Raw genomic sequence first — 18,892 nt, 5'->3', positions numbered from 1 at the left:
AGGAGACAAGTACTTATCACCTTAAAATAGAGAGAAAAAACACACACACACACAACAACAATAACAAAAAACCCTGAAGAGACTGCATAATGACTAAAAACAAAAAAGAGCATTATCATTTCCTATTAGGACACTACTTTTTCAGCAGCTAAATAAAACCATTACCAAATCATTTTATGTAATAAAATTTAACCTTACTTTGACCTTCCTCATACAGCAAACAAACCTCTCTATCCAATAAAGTTCCATCTGAACTATGTAAGATGATAAGCAATACCTTAATTGCATTCATTTACATGACTTTGAAACTATTCTGGGCTGAAGTCACTGACTGCAAGGTCACAGAATACAAAAAAGCAAAATGTACGCAATCTACCAAGGAGGGATGATGTACTCAGACAGTGGGGAGGCCTTCTCCCTGCCTCCCCGGGAGAGACCCAATGCTTACCGCAGTCAACAGGTGCAGCCATCTCTAACATCTCCACCTGAAATGTATCGTACATAACTGGACATACTGATTTCATAAATACACATGCAAAACATAATAAGAATATGCATTTGCTAAATCCATCTTATCTTATGGCTCTCTTATTAAAGGCCATCTCCCTGAATAGAGGCAAAGGACAATTCCATGCCTTATCAACACTAAAGATCAAAACACGCAACAGGGCTATTACTACTTCCAATGGTTCAAAAAAATAACAACTAAAAGTCAGATTATAAAGCTATAGCAATTTTTAGGACAAGGACTGCAAACACAGAACGCTAAGTATATTAAGCATTTCTGCTTTGATTTTTCACAACCTAAGCATATATTCAACTAATTTGCTTAGAGGAGCAGACTTTTTACATATCTCAAAGCCAATAATACCACATTAGTGAAAGTAAAGAAATAAAACTGGCTGATAGAAACTGGCTACCATAAATTACAAGGGAAAATGTGTATTCTTCAAAATTTTATAATTTAATATCATAACAGACAAAAACAAGTTAATCCTACAAAATATGTCTTTAGTAAAATCGTAACACAAACTAGATGTTATTGGCACTTGAATTTACTGGAGAAAACAGAAGGAAACTAAAAGGTTAGGATCTAGAGACCTTTAAAATGTACTATCAATACAAATATATAACCTCAAATATTTGTTTTAGGTTTAACGTATCATCACCAGGAGATTCATTTAAGAAGCTTCTGTCCATTAAATTAGATAAATCTCCTACATTTAATGTATTAATACTATTATACCAAAGCACTTTTATACTACTCAAGCCAAACTTTTGTAATTTAAAAACGATTTAGGCAAAAAAAAAAAATCAATAATATAAAATGTATGCCTTTTCACCTTTTCTCCCTACCTAGAAGGGCAGGACTCTTTCCATGTAAATCTATATTAGATCCCAATCATTTCAACTGATGTTACTCCACAAAGAACATAAAGATGAAAACATTTTTAAGTACTATATTCCAAAACAAACTCCAACACCTTGCTGTCACTTTGTCCTTTTAAAATGATAAATAACATATCTCACTTTCTCTCTATAAGTTAAACCAGTTCATTTTGGAATAGCTTAGTAGTAAAAATAAATGCATACATGTATTTTAAAATGTATTAGTTACTATTATGATTCACATGTAACTTTCAGTGACCATATCTTCTTTAGATAATTTAATTCTAAAACAATTCAGGATTTAACATGGGCATGGCAACCCATTCCAGTATTCTTGCCTGGAGAATCCCGTGGACAGAGGAACCTGGTGGGCTACAGTCCATAGGATGGCACAGAGTAGGACACGACTGAAGCGACCTCACACACACACACACACACACTCACACACACACTCACACACTCACACTCATACACACACACACACACACTCACACACACACACACACACTCATACACACACTCACACACACACACTCACACATACTCACACTCACACACTCACACATACTCACACTCACTCACACACTCACACTCACTCTCACACACACTCACACTCATACACACTCACACACACACTCATACACACACTCTCACACATACACACTCTCACACTCACACACACACTCACACTCACACACACACACTCGCACACTCACACTCATACACACACACTCACACACACACTCACTCTCACACACACTCACACTCACTCACACACACACACTCACACACACACTCATACACACACTCTCACACATACACACTCTCACACTCTCACACACACACACTTGCACACACATACACACACAGAGATAATCTGCATAACTATGTAACAAACAATTCATGGTTCACATATTTCAACAAGGATGAAAGCACTGGGGCCAACCCCATCTTCAAATATCATTTCCAGTGCTCTTGGTCACATTTTTAATTACAAATCTCATGCTTATGATAATTTCTGATAAATAGAATAACATTTTGTTATTTCTCAAACACTTCCCTCTACCCATCCAAAAGACTGAATGCTTCATGTTCTTAAAACTCACTAATTATGATCATAATATCTATCTAAAGTTCTATTTCATACATATCTAATTAAGTTTTCCTTTCTTTGGATATTAGATTAAAACCAATTTTTATAACCACATTCTAGCCTTTGTATGTCTTCATATGAGCTATAACCTTGAACTGAAAATGAACTTTTAAAGGCAGAACTCTTATAGTTCTCAAAACTGAAGAAGAAAGCCCCAGCCTAGGCTGTCACACACTTCATGCTAACAGCATGAATCAGCCTCGCAGTGTATCCTACCCAGACAGCAAGTACACGGGTGTGTGCGCTCCTTGTCATTTCTCTCTTCTTTTCCTTAACCTCTCCCTAGGTCAGCGAACAAATACGACACTTTATATAAGTAAAGAAAGATAACCATATATATATGGTATGGAGGTAAATGATGCATCTTGTCCAAAAAAAGAGGTACCTAAATAAAGAAACTTACCAATTCTGAGTATAAAATTGTATCCTGCACTGATAGGTTGCTCAGATAACTCTCAAAAAAGGACACCGTAACTCAAAAACTGTAAGGAAGGGACCAGAAACACTCCCTAAGCTGAAGAGTCTGTAGAGCAGCCCACATCTCCATCTGAAACACTTGCTCCGGAACATGTTAATTGACAATTCTATCTTGGACACTGTTTTCTTCCTCTCTCACCTGTTCGTTCCCCCACCCAGCTTGCATTCAACTCCATAAACAGCAGTTATTCCCCCATTATAAAACAGTTGACGGTTAAAACAATGAGCCAACGAAGAAAGTACAATATTCTATAACTGACGTTTACTGCATTGGCCTTGGACTTCTAATCTTTACCAGACGGGCACACAAATCAGTCCATCAGCTCATAAAGGTGTGCTTTTTTAACCTCTAAAACAGACGGGATTGGCCAGAAGTGTCTGGCATGTCAAACTGCTAATCATGCTGCCCTTTGCACAAAATAACCCACTTAAGCTGAGGCATGGTTGCACTGTAACCGACGTTAGTCCGTGGGAGACCCATTTAACTGTCACACACTCCTGCCACTCCTGCTCTCCCTTAATTAGGCCTAATGCCTTATGCTTTGACCTTTTGGTCTAGCCTATTAACCCTATCTAGTACAAGTTCAATTATGTTAAACTAAAAACTTTGCTGTAAAATATTAAATGCCACGCTCAAAAACCATAAGGGACATCCTCACAGCCCTCAGTTCTATGCACCCTGCTACTCAATGCATGTGCCAGTAAAACCTCATTTTTGAAGTGATACTGATTCTGACAGAGTCAGGAAAAACCAAATCATCATTTTGGTCCAACCCCCTTATTTTCCAAACTGAGGCCAGAAAACAATAAATGACTCACCTATTTCACAGCTTCAGTTGAACCACACTGAAACTTATCTAATCTTTAACACTGATCCTCTATTCTCCATGTCTCCTATTTAAAGTCAAACTACTCTGGAGCATGTTAAGGATACTAATACTTTTAACGCATTACCCTTTTCACCACCCACTAAAATTCACTACACAAATAAGCTTAAAGCAAAATCAACGAGCATGTCGACATCAGTTCTGAGGTAATCTTTCCTTTCCACACCAAAACTTTCTATCCACTCACTATTCTTCTTTTTAAAAGGAACAATGGTCATCTGTGGGAACTGCTAAATTCTGCAATACTCCCAAGGCAATAGGTATGAGAACAAAGTTTTGTTTTGTTTTTTTTTGCTTTACTGATGCTTCATTTAAGTATTGAATCAAGCAAATGACTTAAGCTACAGAAAGCAACTACAACTGGCTACTTATCCCCATTGGAAAAAGCTGATTATCTTTAAAAATATCCTTTTTACACCTGTATGTAAATGGACTGCTATTCACATATACTAGAGTGCCCAAAAATAAAAATGGCATCATCAGAAAGAATATACACAAGGATGTATAAAATGTAATACATGCAGGTAAATGAGCAGTCAAACTGAGACAACTGGCAGCAAGCTAATGATTCAGAGTCTCATTCACCTTTTTTAATGCAAAAGATATTAATGTCAATATTTTATATATATATGCATTTTTATATTCTTTTCCATTATGGTTTATCCCAGGACACCAAATACAGTGCCCTGTGCTATACAATATGACCTTGTTATCCTTAATATTAGTATTAATTTAAATGAGACATCATGTCTTAATTACAAGAGTCAGTTCATAACATAGAAATTAAGTTTGGGTCTCAGACACTGAGGAATTCAACAGTGGGCAAGTTACACTAGTGCATGGTATTCATGCACCCTACAACATACTGACTGATACTGAGGAACAATGAAAAGGCAGTTCTGCACAGATAAAAACACAAAGTAGAATATACCACATTAATAGTAAATGGGCTAATTTCTCTACTCTTTTGCTTTGGATAGTAGTCTATTAGCCTGTATATCTTCTTCATTATGACTTATAAGCTTGTGAATAGAAAAATATGCAAGTCCTGACAGATATCTTCTTTGCTTACAAAAGACATCTACTTCTAATTATGCATAAAGTTTAGTAAACATTTTTTGTCTTCACAAGCAAGAAACTGGATTAAAGTCATTTTAAGAGCATTTGTTAAACCTCCATGCTAGATATGTGTATACCATATAACCTACACATTTTCCTTAGTATTTGAAAATTGCTAGTCTAGCAATTGTGACCTCCATGCTAAAATAATTTTATTTTCTACCTTAGCATTGTTAATCTAGTGGAATATGATAACGTTCTAACAGAAAATTCACCTCTAGTGAAGAGCAAATCCTAACTTTTAAAAACAAAAGGGCTTCATAAACTACTTAAGTTCTATAATTTACTAGGTTTTGAACAATTTCTTCTTGATATCTCTTAACTTTTAAGATTACTGAATGCCAAAATTAATACTAGATATGAGATTATAAGATGCCTATAGTTATCCCAAAAAGTGAAATTCAATGCAATTAAATGTGTTAAGCTTGTAGATTTTGATGACTACTGCAAGTGAGGTCAAGAAAACCGCCATGAGGCTCTAAAAATACTTTCTCTTTTTTTTAAAAAACAGTAAATATTGCCCCCGGAAGATTTTGTTGAACATGCATTCTAATATATTACAAATTGTGTATTTTTGAAGAAACTTAGTATACAAAACAATTTCAAGTGCCAACTAATTATAATGTCACCAGCAGTTTCACAGTTTCCTTCATAAAAAATATGTCTGGAAAGAAGATGATACATTTTAAAGAAGAAATATTATTCCTTTTAGAAGTTCTAATTTAAATAGACTAAAGAAAAAATGGTACGACAGCAGTTATTATGCATAAGTTATTCATAATAATTAGCAGCTGTTATGTATTAATGCATAAAGGCTCCATTCCTAAGCCTCCCAAAGCCAGATTTCACTAATAGTTAAGATTGGTACAGTAAAATGAATGTTTTTTAGCAACCTTCTATGTAACAGGCATCTACAGCATGGATAATGCATTGATGAATAAGCTCCTATTCATGAAACTGACAGTCTACTGAGGACAGACATTCAACAAAGGTGCGACTATTATAATCAGGGGTTCAAGGAACTGTGAGACAAATCTGATCACTTTAGAGGTGTGGAGACCATGATGAGCACCTACACTCTTTTGTCTTCTGTCCCATGAGTAAGAATATTCCATTCCAATTTGCTTCACCAAGGTTAGAAATGTGGTCAGTCTGTGGCCCACATCAAAGGCTACAATTAAGTTTCTTCTCTTCTGCTTTCTTTCTAGAGGGGCGGATCTTGGTGCAGCTGGTTCAGGGCGCTGATCACCCCTGGCCTACAGTGTCATCTCTGATCTGGTACCTTTCCTCAGGAGAATACAGGAGTGGGGCCCATAATCTTGGCACTATTTCCCAATGGAACCAACAGACCCAACCACCTTCACTAGTGGTTTTAGATTATTATTCTTCGGTAGTAAGCAGAGCTGGCCTGCAAGTGTTGTGATCACACTAGTTAACTACAGTTATCTGACTCTGCTCATCTACAAATAAAATTCCCCTTATAGTCATTCAGTTGCTCAGTCATGTCCGACTCTTTGCGACCCCATGCACTGCAGCACACCGGGCTTCCCTGTCCTTCACCACCTCCCAGAGCTTGCTCAAACTCTTGTTCATTGAGTCACTGATGCCATCTCATCCTCTGACATCCCCTTCTCCTTATGCCCTCAATCTTTCCCAGCATCAGGGTCTTTTCCACTGAGTTGGCTCTTCCCATCTGGTGGCCAAAGTATTGGAGCTTCAGCTTCAGCATCAGTCCTTCCAATGAATATTCAGGGTTGATTTCGTTTAGGATTGACTGGTTTGATCTCTTTGCAGTCCAAGGGACTCTCAAGAGTCTTCTCTAGCACCACAGTTCAAAGGCATGAGTTCCTCAGCACTCAGTCTTTTTTATTGTCCAGCTCTCACATCTGTACATCTGTACATGACTATTGGAAAAAACCATAGCTTTGACTATACAGACCTTTGCAGGCAAAGTAATATCTCTTCTTTTAAATATGCTGTATAGGTTTGTCATTGCCCTACTGAACTTTAAATATAATTCAAAAATACATGCCACATGTAGAAACAAGGTTGCCGCATGAACAGATGTGCACCTGTACTGTAAAGCTTCTCTTTTTTAAATTCTCATCCTAGAAAATATATTCCAAGTTCTAGAATATCAAATGAATCATAAGACTGTCCTGAAGGCCATATTTTAACAGCATGAGAAGAAAGCAGGCTACAAAAAACAGGGATGATGCAATTGACCCTGCTCACTCCACTTCTTAAGTAAGATCCAGTCCTGATTATCACAGGTCCTCCCTTGGGGTCAGCTTAGACTTAGTATATTGCTGGATCCATCATCAAAGGTTATTAACTATTCCTTAACACCTGGTACAAAAGTCTGTCTTTCTGAGGTTACCAGAGCAAAAACAAACAAACAAAAAAGAGGGAAGTAAATCAAAACTTGATTTCTCATCCCTGGGTTTATACAGCTGCCAGCTGGAGGCTTTAAATCCTTAGGTGCTCAGTGTCCTCCTGTGTAAGATACAGACAAAAAAATGTTTTGGAAGTTTTAAATTAACAACAACAAAAATGTTGGAAAATGAATAAGCATTTACCCTACTGTATCACACAGATACTCCTAGCAATTAAAAAAAAAAAAAAAAGAAAGAAAAAGATTAAGTGAGAAATAAAGAAAACAAAAGGGAAAACGGGAAAAAAGGAAACAAAAATAGAGAAAGGAGGAAGATCAAGAGAAAAGGAAAAGGTGTGTAAGGCTAAATAGTAGCACTGGTCACTATTTGAGTTACAGTCTACACCAGCTACCTAGCCTATGTGCTTTTCTGTTAAGCAAGATGCCTCTAAATACCGACTTGTTTGAAAATGAGCAAGTAAGACAAGGTATTTCTAGAACAAGCACATTTATACTCAGAAATCTCACAGTTTCTATCAAATTCCTTTCCAAACTGATAGCTAAGGCTCCTATGACAAAACCCACTGAAATGTTGTGAAGTAATTAGCCTCCAACTAATAAAAATAAATAAATAAATAAAAAAGAAAGTACTTCAGCTCCTGAAAGCCCAAGCAAAAGCAAAAGATATAACAGAATATAACACTGATTCAGCTCAGTCGAGGATTACCAGGACAGGTAAGAGTAACATTTTACTAACAAGAGTGAACAATGTATTGCTTTGGGTTTTGCCTCGGTAACACCAAACATTCAGATACTGGGGAAAAAGACAGGCAGTGAATAAAACTGTCCATCTTCAAACTTTGACCTCATGTAGATTTAGTCTATTTCAATTATTTTTTTTAAATGTGTCTGAATTTATATACATTTATGTATATACATATGTATATACATTTATATAACTCAGTAAAGATTTTCTTACTCAGATTGTTCGCTTACACAGTTTCTCACTTATTTGGCCAGATACAATATACTCTCAATAAAAAATCATAGTCAAACATTCTTTTCCAGCTTTTATACTAACGGTGACGTTTATCCAACATTTACTCGGCAATTCAAAATCCAAAATACACTAAAAAGTATGTATATGAACCTTACTACTCAATCTTATGTATTCAATATAGTTTCAATTCGACTGCCTTTTAGTGTATAAGGAACCACTCAGCTTGATTCTTTTGGGTTCAAAATTCCATAAATTTTAAATGAGGCAAGTAAAAAGAGGTGGAGAGATTTATAACTCCATTTCTCACGGTTCCAACAATAAAAGAACATGCCTCATGTGTACTTAAAAATACATGATGTGCCGCAAACCTCCCTAACTCAAAAATTTCTTTCCTGACCATGGTCTACTCCCCAAATGAAGCCACATACTCCCCATCTCTCGATTTCTGCATCCTTGAGATAAATTAACAAACATACTGTCAGTTTCCTCTTTGTATTACAGAGACTAGTTCATTAGCATAGCACAGTACTTATAACTATTGGGGGTGAACACAGGACAACAAAAATAAAAATCATGTTAAGAGCCATAATAGCCAAGAGATTTAACTTTTCAACCAGGAAAAGCTAAGGCTCTGAATCTGCTACAAAGGCTCCTTGAAGTGCACAAATATAATTAGCCTTGGGAATACCTAGATTAAGACCATGCTAAGCTCTTTTAATGAATTATATCAAGAAACATAGTAGCTTTCTCTGCCTCAAAGAACACTGTGGTCCATTTCTCCAGAGCTCAGAGTCTGCACAACTGCTCTGGGTGAATCCACCTCCTCCTGCAAGTGCAGGAGCAGGACGTCAGCTGACAATTCACAGCCAACGGCGGCAGAAACACCTGTTGGAAGCAGGGTGCCTTCCCAGTGGGGCTGCTCTTTGAGAAGCCAGGCTGCCTGAGTCCTGTGGCTATCTGGCTGGGAGCAGGGTTTTTTTTTTGTTTTGTTTTGTTTTTTAATGATTTTCTAAAAATCAGGTAGAAACTGGTTTTCTCTTCGAAAGATGTCATATTCTCACAGATGATGATGAACAGGATGAAGAAGTAGCTCAGTTGTGTCCGACTCTTTGTGACCCCATGGACTGTAGCCTACCATGCTCCTCGATCCATGGGATTTTCCAGGCAAGAGTACTGGAGTGGGTTGCCATTTCCTTCTCCAGAGGATCTTACCAACCCAGGGATCGAACCCGGATCTCCCACATTGTAGGCAGACGCTTTACCATCTGAGCCACCAGGGAAGTCACTCTATTCTCATAGAAAATCAAATTATTATCATTGAAATTAGTTGTGTGACCTCAGGCAAGTCACTCAGGCCTTTCTCAGACTAGGTCTGTTATCTATAAAATAGAGTAGTGTTAAGCACTCAGTCATATCTGACTCTTTGCAACCCCATGGATTGTAGCCGGTCAGGCTCCTCTGTCCATGGAATTCTGCAGGCAAGAATACTGGAGTGGGTAGCCTTTCCCTTCTCCAGGGGATCTTCCTGACCCAGGGATCAAACTTGGGTCCCCTGAATTGCATGCAGATTCTTTACCATCTAAGAGACCCCGTGGATTACAGCCTGTCAGGCTCTTCTGTCCATGAAATTCTCCAGGCCAGAATACTGGTGTGGGTAGCCCAGTCTCTTCTCCAGATCTTCCCAACCCAGGGATTGAACCCAAGTCTCCCACATTGCATATTCTTTACTGTCTGAGACACCAGGGAAGCCCAAAATAGAGAAAATGATGCCTATATGTCACAGGGGAACTCTACAACAGCCAGCCCTACCCCTAGCATGAAAGCAAGAGCCCCCAAGCCTCTTTTTTCCCTGCCCCTTCTCCTCTCAATAAAAAAGGGAAATGCAACAGATAAGTAACTAAATAACTTTTTATATTTCAAGTTTGGACTCAGTCATCTCTACTTTCGAAGCTACAACCTTGAAACCTTTACTGTTTCCCATCAACAACAACATATATTGATATATAGTCAGGGTTTCAGAATTTCAAAATGAAATCTAACCTCCCTGTTCTACAGAATCTACAGATGTTGCCCAGAGAGATAAAGGACTTCCCTTTCATCAGTTATCACACACTGATTCAGTAGCAGAACTTCAGCTAGAAAAGTATGTGTGGAATAATAAAACAGAGATGCTTTTTCAAAATGTGTTTTTCAAAAGTCAAACCTGAGCCTACATGACCCATTGTGCAAATACACCCTTTGGCGAAAAACTGCAACTGTGATTAACTTCATTTTGAGAGTATTTCTTATATCCCGTTTGGTTGTGCTTCCTGTGCTTTCAAGCACTTTTTCTTGCTGTTCTCCCCCTTCTTCTGTTCTCCTTCCTTTCCTTAATTTCTTTTCCAGGGTAAAAATCTACCACTCTATTGGAGATTACTATAAATTCGAGAATCAAAAAAAAATTCTTTAAAATGTGTGCTTTAAAAAAAACAAAGATATAATCTCTTAAACATTTCATCTCTCTCTGATATCTAGATAAATTCCTCAAGACAGCTGTCTCTTGAAACTTCTAAATCTCAAACTTTGATTGTGTCCTGGTACATGTCAGGCTCTCTTATCCACATTGCCGTTTTTTAAGTCATCACAGTTATAATAATATTCTTATTCTAAGATGGTATACAAAAATAATTTCCTCTATTACTATTGTAATGCTAAATTATCTTACTTTATTAACACAGTAACATAGTTAACATGTTCACATATTATGTACAGTACAAGAAAATTTAACAATTACAAGTACACAATTCCTAGGAGAAACTATCTTAGCCACTATGTGATTCAGCTTTTCTCTTATGTAAAGAGAAAACTAGGTACTTTTACTTAGTACCCTCACATAGCTGGTAAAGAAGCTAAAAGTAAAATAATCAAAGCCAACTGCAAAAAACACAAGTCCCAAACTTGTTAGGTTCCTGAGCTACCCTCAATCTATTAGCAAAGTACAGATTTGAAAACAAGGAGTAGCCCTGTCTATCATTTAACGGGTGACTAAAAAATGACTTTCTTAATTGCAGGTCCAAGGGTGAGAGACTCCTTTCCACCAAAGGTCTGAATAAACACCAGCATCAGGTCAGTCAGAGTTGTCCTGGTCCCAGTGGTATCCTAAGCTGATGACTCAAATTCCCAGCAGGCTTCTAGTTGAGTATTTCTTGAAACTCTAGGCTTAGTCAGACGGTGACCTGGAATTTAAGGCAAATAAGGGTCTCTTCCTTCCATCCTTAAAAATATTTTTACTGAAGGACACCAAGCTAAAGAGGCAAGATGGGTCTAGAGCTTTTCAGAGCTTTTACTCTTTGAGGTGTACCAAGTTAAAAAAATTGGAGAGATGCTAGCTTTGAATTTCAAACACAGCTCTTCACTGTCAGAGAAGCAAGTTCATTTCCAAGTTTCTTAACAAAATGCTTTTTTTTTTTAACCCCAGTGCAATTTATCCAAAGAGGAAGGAAAGAAGAATGAAAGGAAGAAAGGGAGGGAGGGAGGGACGGATGAAGGTCGGGAGGGAGAGCAGGAAAGAGGCTAGCTGGCTGGCTGGCTGGCTAGATGGATGCACGAATGTCACAAGCATCTTCCTAGGAAAAGTTTCAACATGTTCTGGAGTTCTTATTGAATTTATTTTGATCAAAAAACATGGAAATAAAATTTCTTTAAGAAGTGATTATCCATATATTATCTTCAATAACAGTTTATCTTAAAATCTGGTTTAGCTTTTAAAAAAAAAATCTTAGTAATACTAAGTAAATACAGTGGGGTTCTTTTTTCCACAACTTCAAAGAGTAATTTTTTCTACATTTCTGAGTTATCAGTCTTCTGAATTCTTCAAATCCATACCTCATTACTCCTAGAAGAGCTCTAGGCTAAATGTTATCCCTAGCTTGGCTCAAGATACTAATTTTAACAAAATTCTAACACGGTGGTAAAATGTACCATATTTACCTTTTCCTCATTCTTATTCTCAATGTTTTATGAATTTAAGAAAAATTACGTGTTTCAGGAATAATAATATCCTAAAACATCACATTTTTTTATAATTCTTTGTAATATTTGCAAGATTATGTAGGGATCGATAGGAATTTTAAGGTTCAAAGTGCAGAGTATGTAATACAACAGTGACAACAATTAGTATATCATCCTGCTTCCCTGGTGGCTCAGATGGTAAAGAATCCACCTGAAATGCAGGAGACCGGGTTTTATTCCCTGGGTAGGAAGACACCCCCCCTCACCACCCCCGGAAGAAAGAAATGGCAACCCACTCCAGTATTCTTACCTGGAGAATCCCATGGACAGAGGAGCCCGGTGGACTACAGTCCATGGGGTTGCAAAGAATCGGACATGACTGAGCAACTAACACACACACACACACTTATCTCAATAACCTATATTTATCATGAAAAATTAAAATTACTCTTCATATCTGTAGCAAAATAAAAGGAAACGTCTCTTCTAAACAAACTCTACTTTTCAGAACTCCAAAAATTCCATTTGAACATTACATTTCAAGGAATAAGAAAACAACAGATGGACATCTACATTACAGTTCACAAAAAAACCCTGATAAGGTTTCAGAGGTCTCTTTGGTCCCAATTTTCCCCCTCCCCTTAAATCACCAGATACTGTGCTTAAAGAAAGCATTCTTTCTGGGGCTATTTACATGAAGTTATCCTTATCAGCAATCTTATGAAAGAATTCTCCAGTTATACCACCCAAACCTCAGCACTCTGTTTTCCATGTTTAATAAGACCCCTGGAAAACACCGTATCTCAAAAGAATAAAGAAAAGATGGTCTATTTTTAATTCATTTCCTTTGAAATAAACTAAGTCCTGTTTCTATGCTGGTATCCAATTTTGACCTTCCACTTTATAGATATATTTAAGAGACATTCAAAAACAGTGTGCACATGCACAAGTGGGGAACTTGCCATTTCTCCCTCTCAAACCACCACTATTTATATAATATTGCTGCCCTCATAAAAGGGACTCCATTACCATCAGCAATTCATGTTCCTGCTTCAGTACCAGATGCAAAACAGGATACAGAAACAAGATCTCTCTCCTCCATTTACTTTTTTTTTCATTCCAACCTCTGGATATAAGCCTCAGTTCCATGCCATTGGCCTGCTTCATCATCTGACACTCTCGATTTTTACCTTCTCAAGTCTTAGTGACCCTCCTGGAGTAATATTCTGTCAATTCTGATTATTGCGTCAATCTAAATATTACGGAATGAAGTTTGCTCATTTTCCCCTCTGTCAGTCCCCTCGCAAAACTGCCACTTAAGGAAATGCATCTTGAACAATTCGCCAAATCAAACTCATGATCCTGAAAGTGCCTCCAACCACTACCCCGCCCTGTTCTGCTCAGAGCGTCTCTCTGACTTTTCCATAGTAATCAAAAGTTGCTTTTCATAAAAATATTTCTCTAGTTGGAAGACGGATACAAAGGGCTTTGTTAGAACAGCAAATGCTTTTTTCCCCAGTCTGCACCCGTGGAGCACTAAACCACTATGAAACCAAACCAAAACAGAACCCACCCTCATGGCGCGTCAGCCACGTGAAGGGGCATCTGGAAAGAGCACAAGTGTAAAGACCCTTCATCCCAACACAGCTAAGAAGCGAAGTTACAAATGAAGGCAAGGTTAATGGGAGAAAACACCCACAGATGTAGAAGCTACTCATTTTAAAGAAGGGGACAAGAAAGCAGAAACAACAAGGAGAAAGGGAGGTGGGGTGAGGACAAACTGGAATGCTTCCACCTATACTTTAAAACCTGACGGCAACCGGAAATCTGAAGTTTGAAAAGCAAAACTCAACCTATCACAATTTAAAGAGAACAATTTTTTCTTGATAAAAATGAGCTGTTTCAAACTTATGTGGGGCAGAGTTATTTTTTTAACCTGATCCACAAAGCTATCATTGCTCTTTCGGAACACTTAAAAATGACCTTTTAAGTTTCTTACAATTGTCAAGTTTTAAAACCTAATCGCTTTAACATCATATATCCTAAGCCACTCTGATTTAAAACTACTGTGCCACCATCTTCCAGTATCGGTTTGCAATGGAATCTGTACAATAATAACCTTCCTCCTTCTCATCTTTTTAGGGAGCTAAGAATGACATATCTCCTTATCTCCCTATTTGCGCCATTAGACTGACATATTTTGCCTCATCTGTCACCTTCCATAAAACTCTGTTTTCGGATATGAGTTAATTCATTTTTAGTTGTCCTTGATGTTCTAAAATAGTGATGTTTGACAGAATTAATACAGTGCTCTAGTTCTCTCTGTTCAACTGGTATTTAATTAAAGATCTTGGAGGCCATCTTTCTCTCGGGTTACACTGTTTAAAGAAGGAATGTTACTTCCTCCCAGGACAATGTGCTAAACCACATGGCAACAGAGCTGTCTTCTTAAGGTCTCCCATCCTCCCATTTAACAGATTGTTTTACTATGTATAAACTACCAGCAGGACAGATTGCCACTTTATTTCACAGTGATGCTACTTTTCACATCTCTGAACTGCAACTTTACTATAGCCTAACTTCTCTCTTACCTTTAAAGTTTCCAGAATTTCTGGAGTTGTGATGCTCCCTTACATTTTTATTTGATCATTGCTTTTGTTTCACTTGGACCTCAAAAAAGTCCTAAGGGTATTAAATTGTAAGATGTCTTGAATCTCTGGTGACAATGCAGAGAGCCTTTAAGCAATCAGAGCTACCTAAGTCACAGACACAAAATTTCTTAAAGTCTTTGGAATTAATATCTTTTGGCAAATAGGCCACTTAACTTGATATGTCATCATTTTCTATTGTAAAGGTAGCATGCATAATTTCAACTGGCACCTGTTATTTATCATGCAAATAATCATTCTCTTGGATGGCCTTTTGAAAGTTAGTATTTAATAATAATTCTTTGGCTGTATCAGAACCACAAGAGGCATGTCCATTTAAGCAAACTTCAGGAGCAATAAACTAACAAACAGACTCTAGGTGGTGGTATAGGTTATTTTTTATCATGATGTTTTGCTCTGAAAAAACTGCAAGAGTCAGAGGAGCCTTCCACCTCTTTTACAGATGTCTTTTTACTGCAAACTTATACAATTTTAGGGTGGCCAATTAGTAAAAGTTTGGAGACCCACAAGGGAAGTGGGTCCAAGCATTAAACCTGGTTTTCAACTACCTCAAAGGCATTGTAGAGAGCGCACTGGAGTAAAATCAACAATGATGAGTCCTCCTTTTTGTTTGTTTGTTTGTTTGTTTTTTGTATGTATTTTACTCCTGCTTCTAGGGCACTTTCAAGGGGTAAGTGTGGAAAGAGGTCTTTCCCCACCAGAGTGTAGGAAACAGACTAACAATCCGGTAGCCTGCAGGATAATGGCTGTTCCACTGCTGGAATCTTCTTTGTCTTTAGGAACTAATTCCAAGCAGAGAAAAGTTAGCCCTGGTGATGAAGCCACTACTCTCTGAAACCAGTTAAACCCAAACCACATTACCAAACCGCTGGGCAAAACCAGAGCAACTTACTTCAAAGCTGAAAACATTTCAACATACTCCAGGCAGCAACCCACACTTTGGTGCCAGGCAGATGAAGCACCATTTGTTTAAAAAGTCCACTTATTTCAGTGTCTCTTCAACAACAAAGGTGGCAAACTAGTGATTAACCACTGAGGAATCACATCGGGAAGATTCCACCCACTTGCTAAAGTCATGATTCACTAATAAGCAGGTTCAAAGCAATTCATAACTTTAAAGAATGAATTACCAAAGCCCTCTGCTTCACAAACCACTCCCTCCCCAAACGTAGAAAACAACCATCATCTGTAACTCGACAACCATTTTTTACTTTCACCCTATGGATGGACGCTCTTCCTCTAAGAACAGTATTTCCCGCACAATCTCACATTTAATCATTTATATTACCGGAGACAAACTCCAGTTCCACCAACTGAATGAAAAGTCCCTGTGGCTAAGAACGTCTTACTTCTTTTCCAACATAAAAACGCCCTATTAAAAATGTTTTTAAAACGCAAAAGTACAATTCAATAACGAGATAGAAGGTAAAAACTCCTGTGATACTTCAGAGATCAACATGTGTCACAGACTCCCAGCTTGCTCGCCTCTAAGACATAATTGATCCCTTTGTTCCCGCAGACGGAACAGCAACTCTTGATTAAAATTTGGAAAACTACTTTGGAAAGGTTGTGAGGGTTTGCAGAATATTTCCCGGGAAACCCTTCATAAGACAACACCCACTAGTAGTACATGGATGTAAGAGAGAAAAACGAAGCCTCCCAGGACCTGTACGGGGTTCACTCTAGAGGTGAAGCCGGTTTTCTGGCTCCGGAGAAAAGTGATGGTTGAGGCCTCGGGTTCCAGGGGCCTCGCCCTCGGGAAGGGAAGGATAAGTACCAACGGGCCGGGCTGGACCCGAGGGTCGGCTGGGGGCCGGGAGCGCGGACCCCTTGCCTACCCACTTTCCCCAGCCCGGGATCTGGCCAGCTCAGAGCAGGGAGGCACCCGGGCGAGAGGCGGGGAGCTGCGCCCGGCGCCGCCCAGGACGCCCGGGGCAGCAGGACCGAGAACCGCGCGGCGAGAAGCGCCCGGGGCTCCGGGCCGAGGGGGACAGCCGAGCGGGGGCGCGACCCCGACCCCCGGCCCGGCTCCGGGGCCACACGGCGGCCGCCCTCCCCGCGCCCCCTCCCCGGCCCAGGACGGCCAGGAACGCGCCGGTGAGCCCCCCGGGCCAACTCCACAACTTGCCGGCCCCGCTGCCCGGGCCCCCCGAGTTCCCGGGGAGGTTCGGAGCCGGCAGGAGAGGCGGGATGTGCCCGGAAGCCGTCCCCCGCCGCCGAGCCCAGCCCGCCGTCCGCGTCCGCTCCCGCCGCCCCGCAGCGCGGGCCCCTCGCCGCCCCGACGCCCCCCGAGGCCCTGCCCGCCAACGCCAACGCCGCCGCGGGCCGCGCTCCCGGCCGCTTCCGGCGGCGGCCGCCGCTCCTCCGAGCCCCCCGGCCGCGGCCGCCACTCACCCGAGGCCGCCGCGGCTCCGAGCGCCGGGGCTCCGGCCGGCTCACTCCGCGAAGGCGCCCCGCCGCCCCGTCCTCCCTCGGCGCCCCGGCGAGCTCTTCCCTCCGATCGGCTGCGCCGCCGGGCGCAGCGGCCGACGCGAGGCCACGGGCGGGCGCGCGGGCGAGCGCGGGGCCGGGTCGTCCCTCCGCCTCGGCCGCCGCCGCCGCCTCCCGAGTTCGGGGCTCTGCTGCAATGTCTGCGAGGCTGACTTTGAGCGCCTCGCTCGCCGCCCGCCCGCAGCCGCGCTCCTCCCTCCGCCGCCGCGGCGGCCGCGGCCCAGTCCCTCCCCTCGCCGCTCCACGCCATTCAGCTCTTCAGCCAAGTTTCTTAACCCTTTTTTCCCCCGTTCTCTCCCATTGTCACCGGGGCGGCAGGCACGCGCTCGGGTCCCGGAGGCTCGCGGGAACCGCGGGGCCCCCTCGGCTGGCTGGCTTTCCTCCTCGCCCAACCTCCGGCCGGCCGGGCGGGGGCTGCGGGAGCCCCGAGGCGGCGGGAGGACCACGGCGGCCGGGAGAGGCGGGTGCTCCAGCAGCCCCCGCCGCCGCCGAAGGCGCCGGGACAGCTCCTCCTGGGGCTCCCGGAGGGGGCAGGGGGGACCAGTCTCGTGACCCAGGCCAAAGGCCCGCGAAGGGGGCTCAGCCTGGGGGTCGCGACGCCCCGGGTCCCTTCCTGGGTGCCGGCGTCTTAGGCTTCCTTCTCCGCCCACTTCACCCCACGCCCCGTGTCTCCTGGGCTCCCTCTCGCCCACCCCCCCAACTTCCACCACCTTGTCATTTGTGTGTCTTGCTTTAGTCTTGGGGGGTGGGGGGCGGAACGGGCGCTAACTGCGGGCCCCTCTGATCCGGCGCCCAGCACGTAGGAGGCACCCAGGGATAATCGGGGGTGAGTCCGAGAAGAAAACTGGGAAGGAGACCTGAGGAGCGCCGGGTTCAGCTCCTCGGACGGAAGCAGGGTTTATCTTCTGCTGCTTTGTCACTGCGAAGTCTCCAGCGGAGTCGGTCCGTGAATCGACATCGTCCTCGGACCGAACCGGACCCTCCAAGACAAGGCAGAAGGCACCCGGCTGCCGCTTCTCGGGCAGCTCTCCGCGGGTTCAGGCTCCGAGTAAGAAATAACAATTACATCACGAGGCCGGGGCGGCAGCCCCGGAGAGCCTCCGGGTTTCCTGCAGCCTGATCTCCCTGAACCCGCCTCTAAATTGGGGGGGATACGGATTGGTGAAGAGAGAAAGTGGAGGGAGGAGAGAGTCATCCGAAACCATCATTTCCCTCTTCTCCCTGTATTTGCTGTTTTAAAATCATCCTCAAGGCTCTCCCCAAACATCAAACTAGAACTATTAACACCCCCGCAACACCTCCCCAGATGTCAGGTTTCTTTTTGACTCTAGCATCTAGCATTTA

The 18,892-nt window shown here is 41.6% G+C and overlaps 1 protein-coding gene across 5 annotated transcripts in view; it reads right to left on the bottom strand.

Annotated features, from left to right (window-relative positions):
• Positions 1 to 18,623, bottom strand: part of NRIP1 (nuclear receptor interacting protein 1) — a 95,310-nt gene extending 76,687 nt beyond the window's left edge. For 2 of the 5 annotated variants that reach the window (XM_061134288.1, XM_061134286.1), the window contains exon 1: positions 18,406 to 18,623. The gene's annotated coding sequence lies outside the window, so the exon portion shown is untranslated. Of the gene's footprint in view, positions 1 to 17,452; positions 17,561 to 18,258; positions 18,346 to 18,405 lie in introns of those variants that run through there. The other 3 variants (XM_061134292.1, XM_061134287.1, XM_061134290.1) reach the window with 2 other exon arrangements.
• Between the last annotated feature and the right edge of the window lie 269 nt (positions 18,624 to 18,892).

Source organism: Dama dama, chromosome 31 (assembly GCF_033118175.1).
Source record: "Dama dama isolate Ldn47 chromosome 31, ASM3311817v1, whole genome shotgun sequence".
NCBI lineage: Eukaryota > Metazoa > Chordata > Mammalia > Artiodactyla > Cervidae > Dama > Dama dama.
The sequence above is the reverse complement of the archived record's forward strand: the minus strand, read 5'-3'. Positions and strand labels throughout refer to the sequence as shown.